This window comes from Crocodylus porosus, unplaced genomic scaffold, assembly GCF_001723895.1.
Source record: "Crocodylus porosus isolate Cpor-Errol unplaced genomic scaffold, CroPor_comp1, whole genome shotgun sequence".
In the NCBI taxonomy this organism is placed as follows: Eukaryota; Metazoa; Chordata; order Crocodylia; family Crocodylidae; genus Crocodylus; species Crocodylus porosus.
Genome location: NW_017728914.1, coordinates 19,504,312 through 19,511,798, shown reverse-complemented (window position 1 = coordinate 19,511,798; position 7,487 = coordinate 19,504,312).

Below are 7,487 nucleotides of genomic sequence, written 5' to 3'. Positions count from 1 at the left end.
CTTTGCAGGCTACAGCGCAAGGCTCAGTCCCCGTTTAAGCTCCTGGAGTGCCCTGTTGTAGCACCAAGCTGAGGAGCTATTCAAGTCACTGAGGAGCTGTGGCTGATCAAAGGTCTAATTTCTGATCAGTGGGAAATTCTGACAAGCGCGTCCATTCTGGTTTAGAAGGAAAACCACAATTTTCAGAAGATCTCTCTGTTAAGAAATTTCTTTCTAAGTTTGGAAAAACTGACAATATCCCCGTTGATTTTTTTTCCCCAAAACCAAGCAGTGAGCTGCTCTGACTCCCCAGATTTGAGCTTTGAGCAGGTGGGGCACCCGCTGAGCTCTCCCAGAGTGGATGAGTCTCACGCCACTGGAAAGTTACCTGAGTCATCTTGAATCAGGTGAGGATTTTTCTGGGGGAAACCCTTTTTTTTTCCTCTCCAGAAGGTGCTAATTCATTGAAACATGATTTTTGTGAGAATGTACAATTTCTGTCAATATATTTTTTGCTAGAAAGAGGTTCTCAATTCCAGGATGGTACTTCTAGTGAAAATGGAAAAGTGGGGGGAGTGGAAGAGAGAGAGCGTTTTTAAATCTTTATTATATAAATATTAGAAACAAGTGGTGAAAGGCCCTCCCATGGACTGGGAATGAAACACTTGCCAGCAACAAAAGACACTGGAGACCAATGCCCCCTAAGCCTCCATGCCTATCATTAGGTTGCAAACATAGGACCAGCTGTCCACCTTCCACCATGAACAGGGGCCCCTTGATAGCCCAGTATGACACAAAAAAATCCACTTTTTGTTGCAGGGTGAAGAATCCAGATTTAAGTGTACAGATGTAAGTGTGCCGAGACCAGACAGCAAAAAAGAGTTGGAGGGTTTCACAGCCAGTTTCTGTGGCTTTTCAGAGTTGCCATCATGGGCTGGCCAAACAGGAAATTGGCCAGGCAGATCACACTCCCCCTGGTCGCTCAGTACAGGATAGAGAAGATGTGCACAGTCTTACAGAAGTCCAAGTCTAGCATGTGAAAGAGGGTCCTGAGGGCAGGAAAGAGTGGAGACAGACAGAGATAAAAAGGATTGATCCATCCCAAAAGAGCACATAGTTTAGTGGGTAAGGCCCTTAAACGGGGCATAGGAAACCCAGCCTCAAGTCCATGCTGTGCTTGAGTCCAGACCAAGGATATGACACTCAGTCTCCTACATGCCAGGTGATTGCCTTGCCTTCCAAAACTCTTGATTATCCTGGAATGGGGCACTCTTGGTATGACCTCTTAGAGCTGTTCTATCACATAAACACTTGCTCAATCAAGGGCTTGAATTTTAGTTTCCTGCTTCCCCAGCACCTGTCCCAAGTACTGGATTATTGGCTCTTCTGGAGAAGGCAGGAGTCTCATTTTTCATGAAAAATGTGGAAAGGTTTTTCAGTTTTCCCAACGCTGAATGAAAAATCATGCCCACAGAACAGCATAACTCTTTCCCATCTAACTGTATTTTCAGGGCTTCCAGGCTCCCTGCTGAAGAGCTAGTGACAGACCTCTGAGCAGAGCTTGGAGGCTCCAAGCTTGACACGAGGGAACCTTGGATTCCCTTACCCCGGGACAGGTCTGTGTGTTGGACTGCCCTGGAGCTCAGATTCTGGATGCCTGGATTCCCAGTCATCCCACAAGGTAAACTAAGGAATCCCAGCATATCAGAGAAGGACTATAAGCATAAACAGCCAGGGTACCCACCTGTGAGTCATCAAAAGCTCATTAAGCCCAATATATTTTCATGAATCATTTTTGGTTTAACACACACACAATTTCCAGTGAATACTTGTTTGGTCAGGAAATTGCCAACCAGGTTTGGTCACAGTTTCTTCATTAGGACTGTTCCCTTTGGGATTACTTTACAAGTTACAGAGCAACACAGGACCTTTTTGGTTACTTTACTTGCTAAATACTTTTGTGTTGGGATAGGTAAAGTGGATAATTTCACTGCTAACTCATAAATATGACCCAAAGGTAATCTATGGCTTACTTATTGCTGATTACTTCCTCAGAGTCAGGGCAACAGAGGGCAAAGAGACCTGTTAGGTTTGTAGGAGATCACCTGTCCCGAGGCCTGCAGGCTTGTTCCCTATATTTCTTTGGCTAATAGTTTGTCAAAGCTATTTTTAAATGCTTCAGACAAGCAGACTCTCAACACTTCCCTTTGGAGACTACCACAGAGCCCATGTTGGGCAGGAAGCTTCTTTTAATATCCTACCTACATTTCCCTTCCAAAGATGTCATTCCTTACTTCCCAACCGTGACCCTTTAAGACATGCAGATCATCATGTATGAGGGTAGAGTTCTTTTAGTCAAACTCTTCCATCTTTCCTTACAAATTGCTCTCTCCAGCTGTCCAATTGCTGCTCTTTGAATCCTCTAATTTGTCATAGAATTAGGCGATTCATGTCTGAACCCAGCTGTGCATAACTTGTGATGGATTTTCTCAAGCAGCTCTGGCTGCATTGCCTGAAGCATGAGTGTTGTTCCTAGAATCCCTAGTGGCAGTTCCTAGAATCCCTAGTGGCCCTAGTGAAGTTATCTTCTCCCCACCTAGGAGCAGCAAATGCCACTTTAGAGTGAGGGGCCAGACAGATTTCATGCATCAAAAAAGAGATGCTCCAGAGAATTTGGAGCAAATTCAATAGAAAGAATTTCTTTATCCAGAAGGAAACCAAGTCTTACAGTGGACAGGACAACCCTAACACAACCAGTTCCCACCGAAACAAGTTGGGTAGTGGCAGCATGCAGCATTTAGCCACATCAGCTACTTGCTTATAGGAAGAGGTTTCTCTTCCCACATGTAAGCACGTGACTACAATATATTCTCATGCCAGCCTGAAATGATTTTCAGTAGCTCATGCCACAGTTCACATTAAAGGAGCCACTGTATATAACTCACCCACCCTGCACCAATGACAGACAAGTAGTAGTTTTCAAAAGTGACACCAAGAATTGGGCTCAAAAGCCTGTCTTTATTTCCTGGCCCATGTCATCTAGTACAGGTTAGGGTCACATGAGACAGGCTGCATCTACTCCAAAGGCTGCTGTTACTGGGGTATTCAGTCAAGCAATAGCCATTTTATCAGACAAAGCCATAACTCAGGAGAGACTATGAGCTGGTGTAGCCCAGGAGAGGACTGTGTCATCCTGATCTTTCATCTGGAACTAGGCAGAATCTGACAGCCAGATCAGTGAGGAAATAAATTGAGAATTTCCTGGGTTTCATAAGTCCCTGATATAAGATTTTGGGAGCAAGTAGGTCACCCTTTAAACTCTTCAAGGTACATAATTTAAAGCGTGTCCTCTGAGTAACTTCAAACCACTAACACGCAATGCTATACTCTTTAATCTTTTCTGTTAAATCCCTCACTATGCTGTTGATGAGCTCTGAGAGAACTGACAGGGCTTGGAAGGGGGAAAATGGAATAGCAGAGATAGCCCTACATTTTTACCATGAGCAACCCTCAGGGAAGTATTTGGCCCTTGTGCAGTTACAGAATGCAAGTGACATTACTTTCAGCAGATTCTGTTATTACAGAAGTAATTATGTAATCTCATCTGTATCCCAAATGTCAGAGTGCTCTGCCAGTGTTTAATATTTACGTATATCTGAGCCAGTTGTCTTGCATTCCCGTAAACGTGCCTGACATTATGCAAACAGTCTGTTTTGTGAACATTATCTATGGTCTGGTGTGCTGCAGTCCCAATGCTCCACTGAGCCTAGGAGCCTCTCTATGTAAAGAACTTCCACACTTTTCCCCTGGTTCTATATTGCTACAGACATGCTTCCTGCATTGGCAGCAGTTTGCCCCTTCTCCCTTTGATAGGACCTTGATAGGATGTCATAGTGTGGATACTGTTCAGTAAGAGGCTGGAAGATCCTTTGGGAGAGTCTGTCCATAGGTCAGATGAGCCGGCATTCCTCCAGCAGCACGTCATGAGTTATTAACTGGTTCTTGTGTTATCAGTAATTCTGTTGGACTGCTCGTCCTATTGAATCATTTTCTACCTTTGTTTCCCTTGAGACTACACAGAATGAAAACAGATAATTGATCTGCAGAGCTGACCTTTCTCTCCAGCACATGCTCTAACCCACAGACTCAGAAGCAGGGTATAACACAATAGGAGTCATTCAGCCCTGATGTAAACATGCACAAATCAGTTGAGGGGAAGGAGGGGGCTCTCTGTATACTCTATAGCATGGGTGGCAATAGCATAGTCAGGGAGCAGGGGAGGGTGACTAGGGCACCAGATCCACACATTAACTTGGGGAGAAGAGGACACAAAAATAACAGTTGCTGTGTTTCTGGCCCGGCTACAGCTCCTGCCCCATGTGCTGTCCCCACCCGGGCTGTGGAACTGCCCACTTCTGCCTCTGGACTCTGGCTGATTTTGTTATGGCCACCTCCTTCAGCACTCTGGGATAAGGGCCCTTCTACGATAGAGAGTCCTAGTCAATCCATGCCAGTGCTCAACTACTCCTACAGTGAAAAACATTTTCCATGGTTTCATAGTTGTTAGGGTTGGAAGATAGGGTAAGTAGATCATAGAGTCTGACCCCCTGCCCTGGGCAGGAAAGGATGCTGGGGTCAAATGACCCTGGCTAGGTGTCTATCTAACCTCCTTTTGAGGACCTCCAGGGTAGGAGCAAGCACCACTTCCCTTGGAAGTTGGTTCCAGATCCTAGCCACCCAATATCTAACCTAAATCCCACTTGCTGTCATTTAAAGCCTGTTAGTCCAGTGGAGGTGGAGAATAGTTTATAAGCTTCTTCTTTGCAGGAATCCTTGGAGATTTAAGTCTATCATGTGTCATCTTGGTCTTTTCTCCAGACTAAACAAAGCAATCCTCTCAATTTTTCCTCATACATCATGTTTTGTATAACTCTGATCACTTCTGTTCCTCTCCTCTGCACTCTCCTCAGTTTGTCCACATCTTTTTTGAAATATAGTCTCCAAAACTGGATGTAATACTCTACCTGAAGCCTTACCAATGCTGAGTAGGGTTGTGTTATGTATTTTACTATAAGATACTTCTGTTTATATATTCCACCATTGTGTTGGCTTTTTCCCCACAATAGTTAGAGATTGTTGACTCATGTTCAGTTTCATAGTTTCGTAGTTGGTAGGGTTGGAAGGGACCTGAGCAGATCAGCAAGTGTGACCCTGGGCAGGAAAGGATGCTGGGGTCAAACGACCCCAGCTAAGTGATTATCTAGACTCCTTTTGAAGACTCCCAGGGTAGGAGCCAGCACCACTTCCCTTGGAAGTTGGTTCCAGATCCTAGCCACCCTGACTGTGAAGTAGTGCCTTCGGATGTCTAGCCTGAATCTACCCTCTGTCAACTTATGGCTGTTATTCCTTGTTACTCCTGGTAGTGCTCAGGGAACAGGGACTCTTCCATTGCCTCCTGGTCCCCCTTGGCCAGTTTATAGATGGCCACCAGATCCCCTCTCAGCCTCCTCTTGTGGAGGCTGAACAGGTTCAGGTCCCATAGCCTCCGCTCATAGGGCCTGCCTTGCTGCCCCCTGACCATGCGAGTGGCCCTCCTTTGGACCCTCTCAATGCTGTCCAGTGCCCAGAACTTGACCTGACCAGTGTCGCACAGAGAGGGAGGATCACCTCCTTGGACCTGCTCGTGATGCATCTGTGTATGCATAACAAGGTGTGGTTAGCTTTCCTAACCTCATCCCCGCATTGGCGGCCCGTGTTCATCTTGGAGTCAACAATGACTCCAAGATCCTTTTCAGCCTCTGTGCTGCCAAGAAGGGAGTTCCCCAGCCTGTAGGTATTGCTGCTGGTTCTTCCTCCCCAGGTGCATCACCTTGCACTTGTCAGTGTTAAAACACATCCTGTTCTTATCCGCCCACCCCTGTAACCTGTCCAGATCTAGTTGCAGCCTGTCCCTCTCCTCCAGCATGCCACTTCTTCCCACATCTTAGTGTCATCCGTGAATTTGAACAAGGTACTTTTCACCCCCTCATCCAAGTCACTGATGAAGATGTTGAACAGTGCGGGCTGGAGGGCTGAGCCCTGTGGAACCCCACTGCCCACATCCCTCCAGGTTGAAAATGACCCATCCACCACCACTCTCTGTGTGTGGCCCTCCAGCAAATTTGCAACCCATCTGACTGTGCAGGCATTGACACCACAGTTGCCTAATTTTTTAATGAGAATGGGGTGAGAGACAGTGTTGAAGGCCTTCCTAAAGTCCAGAAAGACTACATCCACCATGATACCTGGGTCCAAGGATTTAGTGACTTGGTCATAGAAGGCAACTAAGTTGGTCTGACAGGACCTGCCTCTGATGAACCCATGTGGGTTGCCCCTAAGCATAATCAAATTGCCAGTCCCTTGCACATGTGCTCCTGGATAAATTTTCTCAAAGAGCTTCCCCAGGACTGAGGTAAGACTAAAGGGCCTATAGTTTCCTGGGTCCTCCTTCCTCCCTTTTTTGAAAATGGGAACCACATTGGCCCTTTTCCAGTCCTCTGGCACGTTGCCAGAGCACCATGAGTGCTCGTAAAGCTGTGCCAGGGGTCTCGCAATGACCTTTGCCAATTCCCTCAGCACTCTGGGGTGGAGATCGTCAGGACCTGCTGATTTGAACATGTCTAGTCCCACTGACTAGATCCTCACTGACCTTGGGCCTGGCTGCGCCTCCCCTGGGTCCATCTGGGATCCTGGTGGTGGGTATGACCTGGTCCCTGCTTAGAAAAATGGAGGCAAAGAAATTGTTAAAGAGGTTAGCTTTGTCAGCTGGTGTGACCACCAGATTTCCTAGTGTGTCCTGCAGAGGCCCCACGTTGCCTTCTTTTTACACCCTATGTATTTAAAAAGGGACTTCTTGTTATCTTTGATCTGGGTTGCTAGTCCCAGTTCCATCTCCTCCGTTTGTGGTCTACCATAACCCCAAAGTCTGTCTCTGCAGACCTGCCAGTTATTCCTGAAGTTTTATTTGTACAATCAATTACTGCCAAGTGTCATACATCACACTCATCCTTATTATTTTCCTTAATATTTCAGGACTATTTCTCCAATTTGTCAAGCTTATTTTGAAGTCTAATGCTGCCCTCCAAAGTATTTGCAGCCCCTCCCAAGATTGTGATTGTCTGCAAATTTAATAAACGTGCCTCTGTTCCATCATCAGGATCATTAATGAAAACTTTGCCTAGGACAGGCACCTCCTAGGTGAAATACAAGTGTAATGGTGAGGGATCTAGGTTCTCTCTGTTTAAAATTTGCAAATTCTTTGATTAAAAAATTACAAAATCTCTAATTGAGACCCTAGGTACTTAGAATTTATTTTATTATAGTGATTGAGGCACTGGTAGGCATCCAATTTGCTTTATTTTCATAGAATTCATAGATTTTCATAGACATTAGGGCTGGAAGGGACCTCGGGAGATCATCGAGTCCAGCCCCCTGCCCAAAGGGCAGGAAGTCAGCTGGGGTCATAGGAT